Source organism: Equus asinus, chromosome 9 (assembly GCF_041296235.1).
Source record: "Equus asinus isolate D_3611 breed Donkey chromosome 9, EquAss-T2T_v2, whole genome shotgun sequence".
In the NCBI taxonomy this organism is placed as follows: Eukaryota; Metazoa; Chordata; class Mammalia; order Perissodactyla; family Equidae; genus Equus; species Equus asinus.
The window spans coordinates 23476181-23496089 of record NC_091798.1 but is presented as its reverse complement, the minus strand read 5'-3'; the positions used below and the strand labels follow the sequence as shown (position 1 = coordinate 23496089).

Genomic DNA, 19909 nt, shown 5'->3' with positions numbered 1-19909 from the left:
AGAGCGATTTTTAGTCACAAAGCCTCCAGGGTTCTGGTATCATCCTTTGGCATACTGCGCCTGGGAGAAATCCTTTCTGGTCCTAGCAATACAGAGCTTCGTGCATTTTCAAAATGTTTCATGTCATCGTTGTTTTGGAAACAGTGATATAAGGAGAAATCTATCTGTTTTCTGTAGGATTTTCTACTGTAATTGAGTCAAACTCTTTTCTTCCTAATTATATAACATAGGTTCAGTGTAGGAAAGTTGGCAAACATATTAGCACAAAGGATTTCCCCCATAATTCCATCACCAAAAACAATGCCACTACTTATACTTCCTGTAAGTCTTTTTAATATTCTTCATGTTTACTCACTTATGTAATTTTTAAAAAATAGGATACTGTGAATACCATTTAATAGTACTTTTCCTCTTAGATATACATCATGAACAATTTCCTATGTCAATAAGTACTTTTTATAATATGATTTTTATTGTCTACTTAATATTCCAGTATATTTAAACCCTCCCAACAATCTTCTATTATGGAACATTTAAATGGTTTCTAATTTTTCAGTATTATAAATCACTCTACAGGAATTCTTTTATGCACATGTCTCTGATTTTTCCAGAGGATAAATTTGTAAAAGTGGAATTGCTTACAAAAAGACAATGCACATTTTTAAGGATTTTGGTATTTATTTTTAATTAGCCTCCTAAAAGTTTTAGCATAGATTGTTTTTCAAAGTTCCCAAGTATTTTCTGCACACAAGTCCTTTCAGGGTTGGAAGTTGCACCATCTAGTATCACGAAACTTATTTCCCGTTAGGTTGACGATACACACTAAAGAGAAGGAATTCCAAAAAAAGTCATAATTAAATCAATTCTAGACTCCAAATCATATTGATGCTTATCTAATTATGTCTGCTTTCCTCTACATCCTTAAAAGTGGCATTTCCCAAAATACTCTGGGAGAAAAGAGTTCTGTGGTCAGGTAGGTTTGGGCAAAGTTGCATCCTCCATCTCTATGCAGATCTTGAAAAATCCTGCAGTAAATCTGAGCAGGTTCAACTCTGTTTACATAGTTTTCTTTCCTAAGGTTATTTGGCCACCGAACTAATTAAAAAAAACCCCAAACCTACAAATATTCCATGGTATACACTCAGGGAACCACGGGCCCAGAGTAAGCTCCGGTGGTGCATTGTGGGGGCTGTTTATATGGTTTTCTTTTAAGCCTAAGTACTTGACCATAGTGGTAAGGCCAGAGCAGTCTGAATTCCTGTGTCCGTGGTCACATGACAAAGCCAAAGGATGATCTGATATCAGGCCTTAGCCAACACCACTTTCAGATGAGCAAAGATTAGATTTATGGTTTTACCCTGAAAGCTCTATTCTGTTCCCCATCCCCTCCCCTAAAACAGGTTTGCTTATGACTGTGTGACTGCAAGTGGAAGGTTCCTCCATGTCTCATCTTTATGTGGGTGAGTTGAAGTCAATATTGTTACCTGTTTAGTTTCTGCTCCAAACTATTGTAAGACTCAAACAGAGAATAAGTTAAAAGCATACCTGTGAAAAACCTCTCTTAGGCTAATTTTCTTAGAACCAGAGAGGTTAATTCAACATGAAAATCAAACAAATTTTTTGGTGCCCAGTGTGTCTGTTTCTCAAATAGAGTTTTGCATACTACCATCATATTTTCTTGTTGTATTATTTATTCAGTATTTTTCCTTAAAGTGACTCAAAGTTGTCCTTATATATCTTCTTTAGCTTGTCCTTAACAGCAAAAAATCTGAAAAAATACAGACTTGGCGGTTTTATGAATTTCCAATGCATGTTAAGATAAACGTATAACTATTAAAATAAAACTGTTTACCTGTGGACATCTAAAATTATCTCAGGTCTTGAGTTGGCAAACTTTTTCTGTAAAGGGTCCGTAGTAAATATTTTAGAGTCTGATAGTCATGCAGGCTGTGCCACAATTACTCAACTTCGTTGCTGAAATGCAAAAGCAGCCCTAGACAACAAGTCAACCAATGGGTGTGGCTCTGCTCCAATAAAACTTATTTACAAAGACAGGCGGAGTCCCTGGTTCACTGGCTGTAGTCAGCCAACCTCTCCTCCAGATGAAACAAAGAACCTTTTGAAACTTTTACCAAGTGACTATATTCGTTCATTTTGGGCACAATCTAAATGCGTTAACCTGGGCAATAAGGGAACAGCAAGGCCTCTTATTTGCATTCTACCTCTGTTTTCTGAGACAGTCCCAGCTTCAAGCCGTGTGTCTCAAATTTTGGGATCAGATGCATCACCCTGAATCTCATAAGACCAGTATTAAAATAAAAATCAGGAGCCAGCTTTTGCAACAAAAGAACGGACATCCTGAGACAGACTAACCTCCCTTCACCTTCCTAATGAACTTCACAGGAATGCCCCGCTCAGTGATTTTACTCTTGCAAAATTATTCTTCATAAGAGGAAGGAAAAAGCCCACAACCCAAGCAAACTTGGCTCCTAAATTATTGACACATTAAAATTTAAAATGTTCATTAACAAGGGCTGTTATCTGAGAGAGGCAAGTTTGTCATTAGTTCCCGACTTCATTGAATCTAGACTCCCGTACATCTTTTGTTTGACTGAGCTGGTCCAAGGTTTACCTGAGTGGCCTCAAGATTTACAAGAGGGAAACTTCCTAAACACTACAGAAAGCGCGGCTCACCTCCTCCAGGCTCATGCACTGGGCCACATTATTGACCTTTGCAGACAGGAAGATTGTATGTTCTTGTGTAAATATAAGCCCGTCTCTGCTCAGTGCTCACTGTTTTCTGTCCCAAATGTTCACAAATAATAATACATCTGAATAGCATTTTTCATGTTTGCAAAGCTTTTCCAAATCTGTGGTCCCATTAAAGTTGCTCAATAGTTCCAGGAGCTGGGAATTATTATCCTCATTTTACACGTGAGAATCCTCAAGTTAATCCTGCAGCTGACTGCCTTCCACACTGTAGGGGAAACTCCGGAGCCATGCTAGCCAGTTCCCACCTACTAGTCTGGGATTGCCAAGTGCTCCCCAAGGCGATTCTTTTGCCCACTCTCCTCTGCCACACTCTGCTCATCTCTGCCATCCTAGGTCATACCTCTAACCCAGCCCTCTATCTACCATGGTGGTCCCAATAAAACCCATTCAAGGGTGCCTGGCTGGGTCAAAGTGCACTCGTCTCCAGAAATGAAACACAACTCCAAGCTAACTTAGCAACTAGTAACATCAACTGTCATCCCTAATTGAACTCATATCTCCTAATTCTATGTCCAGTGTTTTCCCATACATTGTAACTGCTTCTGAGATATAGAGGAACTTAACTAAATTGTCATTGGAAGAAATGCTAATTCAGCTTTCAGTTTCAAAAGATAATTAAAGAATGAGAACGGGAAACTGTAAAACATCATGCATTGATGGGTCCATTTTTTTTTACTTGCAAATAATTTGAAAAGGTTCATCCAGAATCCAAGAATATTATCACTTAAAGGCACCTAAAATATCACCTAATGCAACTCTTGTATTTCATATTTAATGAAACATGAGAGAAATTTGCCCAAGATAATGGTTAATAATGATAAATAAGAATAGTCGTCATTTCTTTAATATTTACCGTGGGCCAGGCGCTATTTGAAATGCTGTAAATGCATAGGGCAGATGGATTATTACTTCACTTTACAGATAAAGCATCTGAGACTTGGGAAAAATGGACTTGACTGAGATCAGGTGTGAGTAGGTGGTGGGGCCAGGGTGCGAGGTCAGGCCATCTGACTCCAGAGCTGTCATTACAACACGGTTCTTCTCAAAGGCAAACTCAGAGATGTGCTGAGAATGGCACTATCCTGTGATGAGAAGAGTACTTCCCCTCTGCGGTCTTCCTCTTCCAACCCATAACCAACCGTAGTCCAACCACGAGAAAAATATCAGACAAACCCCAATTGAGGGATATTATACAAAGTACCTGGCTAGCACACTGCCCCAAGAATGCGGTGCCCTGGATCCACTTCCATGGATGCAAATTCAGCTAGTCTTGAGTGGGGCAAGGTGCTGGCAGGTTTTAAAGCTCCCAAGTGATTAAAACGTGTAGCCAAGATGGAAATACCACTGGAATGCATTTTGCCCAGAAAGAGAGAGTTACTGACCGCACTAGGAGGGAAAAGGAGCAAGAGGATTAGGGCTGGATGAAGTATTTCGTCTGGAAAAGGGGTCCTCGCTGCCCTGGGTGGGCAAATTCTTTTCACTCCAGGAAACAACCAGGAAAGAGGACACAGGAGCTGGAATTGGGATGCTTGGAGGCTGCCAATCTCACCTTTGCTAAGCAAGAGACTGTTTCAGAACAGCGGGTGGGGATTGCTTTGGCTCCAGTGATCGCCACATCCTTTGCTCAGCAAATTGTTGGCTTCCTCTGCCTTCTCTCCCTTGAATGTTTCGGAAGACTTGATAAGAGTCCGCCCCACACCTAAGTGGACACTTGTCAGTTATGCACCTGAAAGGTGTGTGAACAACCAGCCTTGTCAGCTAAAAAGGAGGCTGACTTCTTGCATTTAAAATGAATATTGACTGCAAAAGAAGGGGGCAGGGGGAGGAAAAAAATCAAAACTGAGAAAAATGGCTGACTCAGGCCAAACTCAATGCATATGATGGGAAATAACCTCATTAAGAGAGTTTGGCCAGAGGTTGGAATTATGCAAGAGTCTCTTTCAGCAAATCTAAGATGTTTGGGAAAATTGCTCTGGAAACTTTTGTGTTAAAAGGTGAGGAAGAACACCCAAGAAGGTCCATATAATATTTCAGAATGCTTCAAATAGAGGGTCTCATTACTATAAGGAGATGAATGTCGATTTTTCCTAGACTTCAGTGAACTGATAACCTCCATACTTTTGAGCTTGACAGATCTGAGTTCAAACCCTAGCTCCACTACTAGTAAGTTACTTAATTTCTTTGAACCTCACTTTACTGAATCTGTAAAATGGGATTAACCATGCTTGCCTCATGGAGAGGTTAAGAGAATTAAATGAGATAATTTGGCTCACATAAATTAGTGACTTTGGCCCAAACTAATGTAAATTAGAAGTGACAAGGACAAGTTTCAAACTCTGACCCTTAGTCCCATGCATATCTATTTTAGCTCTATCCTACTTCCTGGCAAGGATGCAGATGTGATGGATAATCCAGTCACCATAATGTGCACTATGCTCGTGACTAAGGAAACTGCACGGACAATTCCAGAAGGGACATTGAAAGGCTCCCCCCTTTTCCCAGTTCCATGGGAAGATTCTCTGGAGGAATCTTAACATTCTTTAGTGAGAGGAAAGGATAGGGAACCTCCACACTTATGCAACTTGAGAAGAGCCTGAGTGAAAAGCGAAATCTTACATGTGATTGACACTTAATAATTATCAACATGTTTTCTCCCATGTTATGTCCCGAGGAAAATTTGGGAATCGTTTTCAATTCCTGCCTTGCCTTTGCCTCCCTGAACCCAACCTGTCACCAAGTCTTATCAGTTCAGCCTTAGTGAAGTCCCTTTCCAAATTCGTCTTCCTCTAGTACGTCTCTGACTGTGTGACTTCCTCTGCTTGCAGTGTTCCTAAAGGCTATGTCTCTCTGGGAGGGACTTCGCTGATATTCACATCTTTGTCTCCTACTCCCGCCCTTCCCCCATCCACTTCTGCAGCCAATCATAACTTCCCAGAGTTCCTTGAAGCCAGCTGCAGCCCCCTGTTTTGTGTGTATACAAACTGGTCCTGCCAGTTGTACTGTAACTTGCTTCCCAAGTACCTGAAAGCAGGAAATCCATAGGAGTTAGGAACACAGGCTTTGGATTCAAATCCTGACTCAAGCCTTACAAGATATGAGTTCTTGGGAAAGTTACTTAACCTCTCTTAGCCTTGTGAATACAATGGGGGATGATAATAATACCTAATTCATGGGGTTGATTAAATGAGATTAATACTATCTAATTCATGGGGTTGAGTAAATGAGATAAGTAAGTCATCTGCTTATACAGAATCTACGAGTGTTAGCTGCTATTATGATTGCTGATTTCTTCTTATTTTTACTATTGCCTGCTTAAACAAACCCATAGTTAAATATCACCTCCTTCAAGAAGGCTTCCTGATAACATCCACGCCCCTAGAGAAATAATCTCTCCATGTTTTATGCCCCCATAACACTTTGTAGATCTCTCATGAACTCACCACTCAGCATATTTTTTTATTTCTTTGTCTTAGTGTTTCCTTTAGAATATAAACTAATTGATTGTGGGATGTTATCTTGGTAATCTTTGTATCCGCAAAAGCCCTTATCACAGAGTAATGACCAAATATTTGTGGAATTTAAATAACTTGGACAAATAATAATAGATATCGTTGAATGTGATAATCTAAGATGCTCTTAGCACAGCACTTGATTCATAGAAAATGCTCTATAAATGTTCGCTGTTATTACCATTTGTTGTTTACTGTGATATTTCATGCACTATCTAATTTGTTTCTTATAACAGCTCTATCATCAAGTTCTATTTATGCTCCCATTTCACAGTTGAGGATTAAGGCACAAAGAAGGTGAAGTAATTTGCCCAAGATTATGTAACTAGTGAGGAGCAAAGCCAGGATAAGGACTTCTGGGTCCCACTATATTCAAAGGCCTTGATCTTAAGCAGTGAGTGGGGAGCATCAGATTTTGCGTCCAAGTATCAGATGAGAAAACTGACCAGCTGAGAATCGATACAGGATTGACCAGTCCTGTGGGTTATGCACAGAGAGGAGAGGAGGCCCAAAGGTAAAAGAAATCTTAAGCTTTAACGTGTGTTAAACACAAGTGAAAAATCAGTTAGATTTCATCAAACCACTGATCAAAGAGCCAAAAATGGTTTAATTTTTTAAAAGCACATGTAACTACTTTTAATCTGCTTGACTAGTCAAGCCAGTAAAAACAGTAAAAGCAGTTTATTCAGTGAAAAACACCCACACTCTCACTGTGGTTGGGCCAAGTTGGCCAGCCAAGCAGACAGTTAAAATGGTCAACCAGGTGTGGATAGAGTCTCAGAGGGAAATGCTGAAAGAAGCCATTAGCAAAATGCTTTAATGTCTGTGGAGAACATTTAGCGTGTGCATTGAGGTACCTGGCCAAAGAAACTATGGCTAAGCAGGCGCAAAGGAGGAGGGGGGGCATTTGCACAGGAGCCTGGGGACCTTCGGAGGGAATCAGGACTGAGCCCCTCCACCTTTTTTCTAAAATTGTAAGCTGTCTGAAACTGTTAGAGCAGCCTGAGTGGCTTTGACTGAGTCACTTGGTGGAAGAGAGGCCTCAAGTTTCCTGAAATAAATAACTCTGAGCGTTGAAATACGTGGATCTAGGACTTTAGCCCCTTGTTACTAGGGTAAAGGGGATGGCTGTTCTGGGCCCAAGAGGCAGAGGACCCTGGAACATGCTCTGATTCAGATCTTCCACGTGCCACATTGAGCCTTGGGTATCAGCTTTTTCAATGAATTAAAACACACACACACAGAAACTATAACTCAGGAGCCCAGGGCAGTTTTTCCATGAAACAAACCAAATGTAGCATTGAAGACCTATTGGATCTTCAGTAGGAATCTGCATTGGCAAGGATGGAGCACCTGGAGCCCCACGGCCTGTAGGTTATTCTGGAACAACTATCACTTTGCTGTTGTAGAGGAGGTCTCTAGGTTTAGGAAGGCACATCAGAGTTCTGGTTCCAGTGAGCAAGAAAGACCAAGCATGACTTCATCTTAGAATGGTCAGGAAATGGAGGGGCTGGGCTCCTGCTAACCCAGGCAAGTCATTCCATGCATATGGTACTTGGGCAGGGGAGACACTACTTGAGGGAAGGAACATTATTCATACCGAAGTTTGTAAAGCCAGACATCCAGCTACTGGTGACTTTTCCAAATCCATTAGCCCTAATAGAGAGACTAGATACATAGATAGATGGATGGATAGATAGATGCTAAGGGTAGGATAAAGGCCTATTTAGGAATGAGAGCAGGCCTGGAGGAAGAAAGCAATTAGAAAAGCTACACAATTGAGGCTACTTCTAAACCTATCTTTAATGAGAGAAATGAAAATAAATTTGGTCAATTAGAAAGTAATGTAGACCTTGCAAAAATAACTATTGACAAAAGGCTGGCCAGGGATTTCTCAAGTAATTTGAGCATAACACACATTGTACGAATCAGCAGGTCAGGAGGAGTTGCCTCTTAGGAGCTTAAAGGAGTTGGTATCATGCCTACTCAATTTTTGGCAGTGATTTCTTTATTTAGCAAGCAGAATTGTGATCCGAAATGAGCCCAGAAGCCAAATGGAGTTCCAAACTTCAAAACCAGGAAGAGGTCACACGGTGGTGACTATCACTGCAGGTATGGCTGGTGCGTATCAAGAGGACCGGGCCCGAAGGAAATATGTCCTAAAACAAAAGCACGAAAAGGAATTCAAAGGGCAGGCCATGGTCTATTAAGGTAAGCTTATGGTGTATTAGCCAGCTTTATAATCAGATTATCGAAAAATAGCATAAATCATTCCAGATAAATAGTTCCTTCTGTAGGTTAACAGAAGGGGAGGCAGTGTACAATCTTCTTATAGTGAAGGACGAGAACATCATTTCTTTTTTTGTGTGTATCCATCAGGGAAAAAAGATAAAGAGCTGAACCCCTGTAGGAGTGGATTCCATATAGGTTCACTTCCAAAGCAAAATGTGTATGCGTGCATGTGTGTGTGCATGCTCATGCATGCACATTTAGTGGAGGATGGGACTTGGAAAAAGCCTCGATGGTCCCTTCCTGCATCCAGACAGATGCAGACTAATGAATGTATGGTTGGTGAGGTATTACAGGTGCAGGTCCAAGACTTAGTGTGATTGTGAGCCTATAAGAACGCAGCAAAATATTAACCAGACCATTAAGAAAGAGGCTGTGGAATGTTAGAGCCGAAAGACTCTTCGTCACCTAGTCCTGCTCATCTTCTTAACCACTTACTGGTCAGAGATGGTAACTCCTTTTCTGAAGCCACGCTATATGTCCATGTCACAACCTGAACGAAAACTTTCCTGGGGAGAATGGTCTTCATTTCACATCATTCCACTTGCTGATGATGCCAGTTCACAGCATCTGTTGCTAACTACCAGGCTAAATAAATAACTCCAGAGTTTGAAAATAATAAGAGGAAATTCCATTGGAAAAGAAAGTGAAAGATTAGTTCTCTCTTTGGATTAAAAATAATCCAAAATAGCCAGTCTCTACTGGTGGGCAAATGGCCTACAAGGAAGCATGCTGGATGAGTCTAAAGGGTAGTTTAGTGCTTTGTTGAATCATCTGGCAAGGGGAAAGGGCTCACTTGGACTGATGGCGAAGCAACATCACAAAAGAGGAAGGGGAGTTTTGTCAGACTATGTTGGCATCCTATGCTTAAATTTTGGAAACACTTCTAGGTAAGGAAAAAAATATCCTAGACATTGGAGTGATTCCAGAGAAAAATAGTACATAATTAAGGGAATGGAATAGAGGAACTGATTTATAGAAGGAATTAAAGCAATACCTTTTTAATGGCTCTGTCACAAATAAGGGCACGTCTTTGACATATATCAAGGATTTTAATTGGGATAATGAGTTAATCCAGGGAGAGATGATTTAGGCGTGATATCAGAGGACAGAGTAACATGATGGGATTGGGGAATTACCTGTTGAAATGATGAAATTGTCAACTTTTAAATGAAAGTAAGACAAAAACAGAACAATTAGGAAGATGGTGCTTAATAGTAATTTTATATAAAGAGATTTGATTTTTGTCTTCTGACAAAACTATAAGCCAGTAGAATCACGCCTTCCATGTTTCCTCAATTCTTAGAGAAACTTGAACTTAAGATGCATCATCAGTTTAATAGCAGCTATTATGTGGAAGGGAAAAAAATACTGTATTAAATATACAGATTGATTGCAAGCTCCATCTCAATTTGAAAAATGTTAAAATGTGAAAAATATATTCATTTTAGAATTGGAAAACTACAGCAATTATTTAAGTATTATACATATACAACCCCATGACAGCATGTATATTTTCTCTGGGTTCAATTCTTGACTATTCACAGGCTAATCATATAGCTTGTATGATTGTGGACGTTCTAGTCAATTTACTTGCTGTCTTCATCCTCTTCTCAGAGAATCTGTTCCCGCCCCGGTGATTGGGAAGCTGACAATTCTTCTGGCCACTACTGATGGGACCAGGGATAAATTTGTGACCCCAACTAGGTCAATAGATTCCCTTTATTAAAAAAAAAAGTGAACCCAAAGAGAAAGAGGCAGTTAGATGGGAGGTCATGTAAAGTTAGGGCCAGTGTTGGGCCGTGGCATCCAATGCTGCAAATCTAAATTAGTAAGGGGCAGCAAAGCCATCAATAAAATGGAAAGAGTTTGCATGGATTAAGAAAAACAGAGCAGATGTCCAGTGAGCACCAGAGAAAATAGGTGAGTAAAGAAAATGTGCTCTATTCACTTATAGCCCCTTTTCCCAAAAGGATCACATGTGACTCCATGAGAGGCAGAGGAAGGAGCTTTCACGCCTCACTTTCCAATATAGATTCCTAAGTGTTCTAACTGAACTCGGTTTCCAGTCTTTAGATGACCTTGACTTTCCCTTCAGTAAAGATCCACTTTTATCTAAGCCAACCTGAATGGTATCTGTTCCTCGCAACTTTGATCCCCTTCTCTCTACTCCTACTCATTTCATTAATGCCTCACAGTTATAACACATTAAGGAAAAGCTTTTCAGAGCAAACTCACAGTGCGGACACAGACTGGATTGTGACATGAGCTGTGGTAATCCTCCAGAATGAATAGACTGACATGATTTCTGATGCCTAAATAACTGGCTGCTAAATCAGTGTCTCAGCTATTGGTGTGGATGTGGGGCACACTGGGTTGACCAGAAGCCAGATCCTAACTCAGCGTGTCTTTTCTGGATCTTCTTACCTTTCACAGATCCCACGGCAGCCCATTCTAACGAATTGTTCAACTGTGAGACTCCTTAGACCACAGCCAGCCCCCACCCCCCAAACATTCTTTATCCAGGACACTGGGACCAACATTTACATTCTTAGAATTTATAAGTCCTTTCTTCCCAGCAGCCCACGTGGTAGTCATTTTGATAACAGGCCATTCTGGTTTCAAGAAAACCTCATTTTCTGTTCTGAATTGCAGTGCCTTCTCCTGCAGTAGTTCCCAAAGCAAACGTATGGGCTGTTTGCTGTGCTTTCAACTCTCATGCATTTTTAATGATTTACAAGGAAAAGATTTTTTTCCCTCCTCATTTTTTTTTATAATAAATTTAATGGCTTAATACACATCAATTGGAATTGTTGGTTTGTGGTGACGGTTTTATAATTCCAAGTTCAAGAGGTTTTTTTCTATTTAATTATGCACAATAACTCTCATGGAATATAATGCAATAACAAAAACATGCACCAATGTTGGCATAAGAGCCTGTTGTTTATTAGTATTGGTTCTGTGCTTTATGTTTGAAATAAAATATTTGGAACTAATGTTGGCCATGTTTCCTCCAAACTAGATAAAAAAAAAAAAAACTTTCTCTCTGAAAATACTATGTTCCAATCTTTGGCGATAAAAGCCAGCAGCTCTTGAGATAGCAAATTAAATTTTATTTGTAGAAAGCACGGTGCTGTGTTTTGTTGCTTGCTCAGAGTTATTTTTTAATACTAATAATTTAATAAAGTGGAAGACCGATACATTGACCTGTGTTCTCCAAGGCACCAGAGTATTTCCCGGGGTTAAAAGGCACAGCTTGCTGAAAGGTTGTTTGTTTTACATTCTAACCTATTAGTTATTTCTTTTGCTTTCTTGCCAGATCTAGCCTTAGCTTTTAGAACCATTTTTGAATTTTGGAAAACATAAAGTGGTTGAATTTTCAGAATCTGCAAGTTGGACTTTTAAAACTCTGTTAGAAAAGGACTGCTTTTCCTAAGATCGAACACATTCGAATTTTGTATCAGTTAATAGTAAAATTATCTCCATCCTATGGCTTAAAAAAATAGAATATCTTGGTAGCTAATAAGTAGATGTCTAGTCTCATCAAATGAATCTAGCGAGAAGAGTTATATAGCATTTCCACATTGGACGGAATAGGTTTCAGTTACCAGGTGAGAGGAATTATCCCAAGTCCCCTCCAGGGTTCTAGATTAAGGGGAGGGTTCTGGAGCCTGGATATTTTGCATTGGTGGAGCAGGACTAGCTTGGAAGCTTCAGATGGTTCAGCCAAGTCAGAGCTAAAAGACAATATCTAAACATAAAACCAAAGGCAAAAGGCAAGCAGAAATTCTAAATGAAGCATCCATGTGAAGGAGCTGCGTAGGAAGGCTGGGACCAGGAACAAGGTGATAGCATAGAAACTGGAAGCTTCAGAAGAAGGCAAGGGTGGAGGACAGGGACAGTGCCTGCAGAGATTGTCGGAGGTCCTAGAGAGACCCAAGAGATTCCTTAGAGAGTGCCGGTGGCCTTGCTGTGGGAGAGAAATAATGAAGCAATTAAAGGTACAAACTCTAGAGAAATGTGGACGTGGGTTCAAGTTGCAACTCTACTGCTCAACAGTGCCATGACCTTGGGCAAGTCGGGTTACTCTCCAATACTCAATGTGAAATGGGGCAAAGAAAACAAGCTACTTTATAAAGGTTGTCCTAAAATTTAAACAAGATAATGTTACTGTTAGTTATTATTAGTGCTGAGTCAGACAGGGAAAGCTGCTAAGTCAGATTCTTTTAATGTAAAAATACTGCTTTTAATTGCACACATACACATATTTGTATCAATAGAAATACACAGATTTCTGTGTTTTATATGCATAAGTGGCATGTATCATTAGGTAACTATATTTTTATGTTTTAAATATTCATTTAAACATTTTTTCCTTTTTACATAAACGTTTTTTATTGAGGCATAATAATCATATAGTGAAGTGAAATGTACACTTAGGTGTGCGATTCGATCAGGTTTAATAAATGCATTCACTGATGTAAGCATACTCTCACCAAGACAGAGAATGCGTCCCTCACTCCAGAAAGATGTGTTGCGCTTCATCCAAGTGAAACCCTCCCACCATCCCACTACCCCAGACGCACTTTCTCTTCTGAGTTACCACCATAGATTAGCTTTGCCTGTTCTAGAACTTCATTTAAATGGAACCAATCTATGTATATCCTTTTGTATCTGAATTCTTTTGCTCATAGAAGTGTTTTGGAGAGTTGTCCCTGTTGTTCTGGGTAACAGTGGTTCATTCCTTTAAATCGCGAGCAGTACTCCATTTTATAATTACATCACATTTTTTGCATTCTCCTGTCGGTGGAAATTTGGGTTGTCTTCATTCTAGGACTATTATAAGTAAGGCTGCTATGAGTATTCTTATATATATCTTTTTGAAGCATATGTTTTCATTTCTCTTGGTTATATATCTATGGATAAATCGCTGGGTCATAAGTGACTGTAAGTTTAACTTTATGAGAAAGTACTGGACTGATTTCCAAAGTAGTTATACCATTTCACATTCCCATCAGCAATGCCTAAGAATTCTAGGTGTTTTATATCCTCACGAATATTTGATGTTGTCAGTCTTTTAAATTTCAACCATTCTAGTGGGAATGGATGATTTTGCATTATGATTACAACATCATCTTAACAAATTAAACTTTTAAAAATTATTTCAACTAGCAATTCCTCTAATTGCTCAGGCAAGAAACCTTGATGTCATCCTTGACTCTTTACCTTCTCTCACATCTGTCTTCTGATGCGTCAACAAATTTTGGTTAATTTTACCTTCAAAATACTCTATCGTTCATCTACTTCTTATCACCCCCACTGCCACCCAAGATCCAAGCCGTCATCAAAGCTCATCATCATTAGCCTTCTACCTGGTCTCCTGCTTCAGTCCTTGTCCCTGCAGTCTGTTCTAACACAGGAGACACACCTAAGATCATGTAAGTCCTCAACTCAAGACCCTCCATTTGTCTCTTCCAACTCATATAACGAAAGTCCAAGTCTTTTCTATCATCTTCAAGGTCCTGCATGATGTGGATCCATGGCTACTTTCTGCAAGTATTTTCACATGGACTGATAGCAAATGTCACCTTTTTCCTGACCACACTCTACATAAATCTTATACTTCTTCCATAATTCTATCTTTTTTACCCTGACTTATCGTTTCTTTATAGATCTTTCTACTACCTGAAATTATCTATTTGCTTGTTTATTATCTGTCTGTCTCACTACAATAAAAGCTCTAAATTGGCGCTAGAACATGCCTAGTAAATAAATAAATAATTTGTAAATATTTGTTGAACGTATTCCTTTTTGTCATCTTTGGTAATTTTTCAAACCTATTTGTTTATTTCTTTGTGTATGTGTATATATAATATGTATTTTAATTAACAAATCTCATCTCTTCATCTAAAGGCTTTTGGATGACTGTGATCTGACTTAAACAACCTTTACTTTTTTTCATTTATCAGTTTAAATTTCTTTCATTTTTTAACATTATTTTATTGGGGTCATATTGGCTTACAATGTTGTGTAAATTTCAGGAGTACATCACTATAGTTCAGTTTCTGTATAGACTGCATCATGTTCACCATCACAGTCCAGTTTTTATCCATCGTCATACACATGTGCCCCTTTATCCCTTTCGCCCCCACAAGCCCCTTCTCCTCTGGTAACCACTAATCTATTCTCCTTATTTACGTGTTTGTTTGTGACTTAAACATCTTTTATTTTCAAGATGTACGGTAGACTTCCCTCAAAGGATATGTGCTTAGGCAATATTTCCTGATCAATTGATTGACGGTAGAAGAAAAGGAGTGGATGCTTTTCAACCTATTTCTTTGCTTGTTTATATATGTATGTTTGTGTGTGTGTATGTATTTATGTATGTGTGCATTTTAACTAACAAAAATCACCTCTTCGTCTATAGAGTTTTGGAGGATAGCGATCTGACTTAAATATCTTTTATTTTCAACACATAGTGTAGAATTCCCCCAGACTGTTTTTGTATATGTGATTTTTGAAAAACACAGAAGACCCAGAGTCTAATTCTGAAAGAATCTACAGTCATGTGAATGACAGATTTGGGGTATGACTGGGGACTGGAATGGACACAGAGCTCTTTTAATTCTGTCTAACAAAGCCACAGACTAATGTTAAGGAATGTTTGTGTGATCTCTCCAGTGAGGAATCAGTTACCCAAACACAGGAGTCTTTACAGAGATCCAAAATAATCATAAAACCATTATAACCACAAGACCTCTTCAGAGTTATCCCCTCAATAGTGAATGCTGCCTTTTTAAGCCAACTCTTATATTCAGAGAAGGATTGCAATATCTCCAGCCTGGAAGAAATCCCTATTCCTGTGGTTCATTTACTTCATCTCTGTGGTTCTTGGAAGGAAGGATGGAGTGAAAGCCACCCTGAGGCTGTTGACTGTGAATTCAAGTCTTGAGCAATGTACGGAGAGCTTCAATAAACTTTGGCCATTTCACCGGCCTTCATTCCATGGGAAATACTGTCCAGCTATCTCCACGCCCCAGTAAATCGTTTGCCATGGGACAACCCTCTGATTTCTGGTCCTAGGTATTCGTAGGTTTCCAGTCAGAGAAGGGAAAGACATGACCACCATGTGGGAACTATGAAGGGAAAGCCTGCCCTTGGATCATCAGGTGCTACGAGAAGGCCACCAGTGACCATAGTTCCTCTCTCACTGTGTATCTTGCTTACGTCAACATTTCCTGCTCTAACACTGCGCTGGGCAGTAGGAGGCACTGCATAAGTAAATATTACATGGGAGGAAGAATGAAGTAAAGTAGGAGAAAGAATGAAATGAAGGGAGGAAGTGAAAAGCAAGGAGCTCGTTCTTATTGGATGTTGGCTGTCTGATGGGGAGGAGGGACAAGAATTCAGTTGGTATTAAGTTATAAAGGAAGGTTAGAACTTTCACTTTGCTGTGAATTCACATACTTGTAATTTTTTACTTAACGTTAACATTTACATTCTCTACTAGACTTCAACTCCATGAGGGTAGAAACTGTCTTTCTTTAAAAATATCAGTATTGTCTCTTTGACCTCCATAAACAGCCTTACATCTGAAACCATATTGGGCAAGAAACTAAGTGGGACTCTGCTATAAGCCGATCTAAGCATATTTCATGATTGTATTCCCCACATGATCTAGACTGACGCTTGGTACAACATGAATGTTTAGGCAGTGTTTCATGAATGAACACCTGACTGAAAAAATATAAAAATGCCTGATAACAATGGATCTTTGTTATCTTACAATTCATTGGAAAAACAACTTTGCTGAATATGAAATAGATGCACCAAGGGTTTTCCCATGTTCAGTTAACTTTCTCTTACCAATATGGTGAGTGGTGCCAGCAGAGAGTCTGTCAGACGTGATACTGGGATTTCAACCCATTACACAATAGGGAGAATTTTTCAGAATTCTCAAACTCCTTTGAAAACATTTCCACACAGGTCACATCATGATCTGTTTGCCATTTGTAAAGTAAAGCACCATCATGAAAAAGAATATTTAATACCATAAAGAAAAACCCTACCTTTACCAGCTAATAAATGTCAGATTCCCCCTTCCAGCTTCACGGCAAGAAAGGAATCATAAAGTCAGATCATAGCCTCCTGTGAGTTTTGAATCAAAATGGAAATTAAGAAATGGAGGTTTAATAATCCTTAACGTTTGCTCTTTGGGGAGTCTGCTATTTGTTGAGAGCGGGGCTGGCATACGTTACGGGGTGGGCAGTTGAGATGAGGCTCCTTTTCATCACCCCATCCTTGTAGTATTCATTTACGTGAACTTTCTTACTCCAGGGTTGTGCAAATACCGTGTCTCCCCAATGGCTTCAGAGTGCGAGGCAAGGCAAAGCTGAGGAGATGCTGACCCCATCATTCCGAGCCCTGTTTAAGATGAGAGCTAGAGCACCAAAGATAGCCAAGTGCCTGGCACTGTCCATCTGCCACTACTTGTTTCGGCCCATGGCTTTTGATGGCCATCTTTAACCTAGTACAGATAGAAAGGCCTCTTCTTCAAATCTTCCAGTGAAAGAAGAATCAATGTTCCCTTGGTTACTTATATCAGGGTAGAGTGTTTAGCATTCATAGATATTTTGGTAGTATCTACAGGGTGGCCACCCTGTCTGAAAACATTTTGCTACATTTGATACATGTGATAAATTTGGACTTTTATTACGTATATTAACACATATCAAATGGTCTATTGATATGATGATATAATTTATATAACAATATTATTTGTGTTTCCAAACTTTTAGCCGCCATGTTTTACAATCTTAATGTACATATTCTATAAGCCACACCTCCAGTTCTCATTATCTGCTTGGACATGTGCTCAGAGAGGTACAAATAAGGATGTGTATTACAGCAATGATTGCACTGGAAAAAATTGGTAAAATTCCAAATGTTCATTAATATAGTTCTAGTTAAATAAATGCTATGTATATAAGGATGAGATATTAAGATATAAGAATGAGAAAATAAGATAATGAATAATATACAATGATGTATGAGTGACCATCTCACCCATGACTATAAACTGTGGACAAAATACAAGAACACTTATTTAAGGGCTCTAGATTGAACAACAGTTGGCAAATTTTTTAAAGAAGTCAAAACTTTAAGAAAGTTTCTGATTTTTGTGGTATTACCTTACGGTAAGCAGCAGTTTTGTCACAGAGCAAGGTAGTTAAAGCTCTAAAAAAGAAAAGCTCCCTATCTTTCTTGTCTAAGGGACCAGAGACAGGGCCTGGTGCAAACACCGGTATTAATTTGGTATGTCTTCTTTTGTTTGCTGAGGAAGATTAGCCCTGAGCTAACGTCTGTGCCAATCTTCCTCTGTTTTGTATGTAGGTCACTGCCACAGCATGGCTGATCAGTGGTATAGGTCTGTGCCTGGGAACTGCTTCTGGGCTGCTGAAGTGGAGTGCGTCGAACTTAACCACTAGGGCATGGGGCCAGTGTAGGGCCATTTTAAACAGTAGGCTGGCTACAGTTTTCTGCCTTGGTTTAATAATTTGTGCAAAGATGTGAGTTATTATTGATTTTGACCTTTGAAAATTTAATGAAGGCATTGGGCCCTTTCCTTTAAAAAAAAAAGATGAACATGAGCAGAAGCACACAAAAATCTACATGTAATTATAGAAGTGTCACAGCCTCTTAAAAGTTATTCATAATCCCTAGATTAATAATAACAATAATAAAAGCCCTGATACAGGATAGATTCCTTTCATGATAGAGACCAACATGATGTTGGCAGACCAATATGATGGATGAAAAATCAGAATAAAAAATTTCTTTAAGGGGCTGGCCCCGTGGCTGAGTGGTTAAGTTCTCACACTCCGCTGCAGGCGGCCCAGTGTTTCGTTGGTTCGAATCCTGGGCGCGGACATGGCACTGCTCATCAAACCACGCTGAGGCGGAATCCCACATGCCACAACTAGAAGGACCCACAACTAAGAATATACAACTATGTACCGGGGGGCTTTGGGGAGAAAAAGGAAAAAAAATAAAATCTTAAAAAAAAATTCTTTAAGGATGGGGATGCCCCGATAATTCAAACTGTAGTAAATGTAAAATCTTGCATTTTGTTCTAAATAATTAACTGCAAATGTACAGAGTGACAAAGACATGACTCAGTGGCTTCATAAATAGAAAAAAAAGTTATGGAATTTTGTTGATAATAAGCTCCATTATGTACTATAAATAATCTTATGTGCTTGCCAAAAAAAAAAAATGTCATCTTCAGTTGCTTTGATGGAACTTTAAGTTTCCAGAACTGCACTGCACAATACGACAGCCACTAGCCACGTGTGGCTATTTAAATTAAACTAAGTTTTAATTTAAATAAAATTAAAAACCCAGTGCCTCTGTCACACATGTGCCTTAGTCCACATTTCAAGTGCTCGGTAGTCACATGTGGTTAGGTGGCTGCCGTATTAGACAGCATCAGCATAGAACATTTCCATCAACGCAGAAAGTTCTGTGGGGCTGCACTGCTCTAGAACATGAGTCACACTCTGCTCTGCCTTGGTCAGAACACACCTGGAATGGTAGACACATGTTGTTTGCTGCTCAGAATGGATTCTTCCCTTTCCCTGGAAGCAGAATACTGAATGTCCTGTGGGAAAACACCGCCCTCTCATTCTCAGCCAGTTGATTTGGGTGGAACTGGTGCCTCTCCTGGCTTCATGGACGGGCCCTTATTAGCTTTACCAGAGGAGACCCTCACGACTCCCTCTGGGCACAGTGGTGTACAGATTGCAGATACAGAACTATGGCAGGTCTTTTTACAGTATAAAGGGAGAGTGTAGACCTGCTAGAGAGCCACCTCAGGATGAAGCCAGCATTGTAGACTATAGGACAGAGAGAAAAAGGGGAACGGAAAACTTGGTGTCATTGTTTGACCTTTAGGGTCAAGCTTCATTTGAAGTCCACCTGACTTCTTTTAGGTTACATGCACTCATAACCTCCCTTCAGTGTTTAAGCTCCTTCAGTTGGGTTTCCTACCACTTGGAACATAAAGAGTCCTAAATGATATCCCTGATAAATTGCGTTCAGTTGTGAGCATTCCATTTTGGACAATGATACAACATAATGGAATGTTTTCAGAGGAGAAAGACCAGGAGGGTGAAAAAACTTCAAGGGAAGATTCCTCTTCTGTTCCCATGACCAAATTAAGCCTTCATTCCCAGGCTAGTCCAAGTGGCTGATGTGACCATTTTGACATTTCATAAATTCCCCTGGGAAGGATTCTAAAAGCTTCCAGTCTTCATTTAAAGTAGTATGGTAGAAGGAAC

The 19909-nt window shown here is 39.6% G+C and overlaps 1 long non-coding RNA gene across 2 annotated transcripts in view; it reads left to right on the top strand.

Moving 5' to 3' along the window:
• LOC123288797 (uncharacterized) overlaps positions 1 to 4772 on the top strand; it is a 38552-nt gene extending 33780 nt beyond the window's left edge. For both annotated transcript variants that reach the window (XR_011505743.1, XR_011505742.1), the window contains one exon: positions 1401 to 4772. This is a non-coding gene — a long non-coding RNA (uncharacterized lncRNA). The remainder of the gene's footprint in view (positions 1 to 1400) is intronic.
• Positions 4773 to 19909: the final 15137 nt, after the last annotated feature.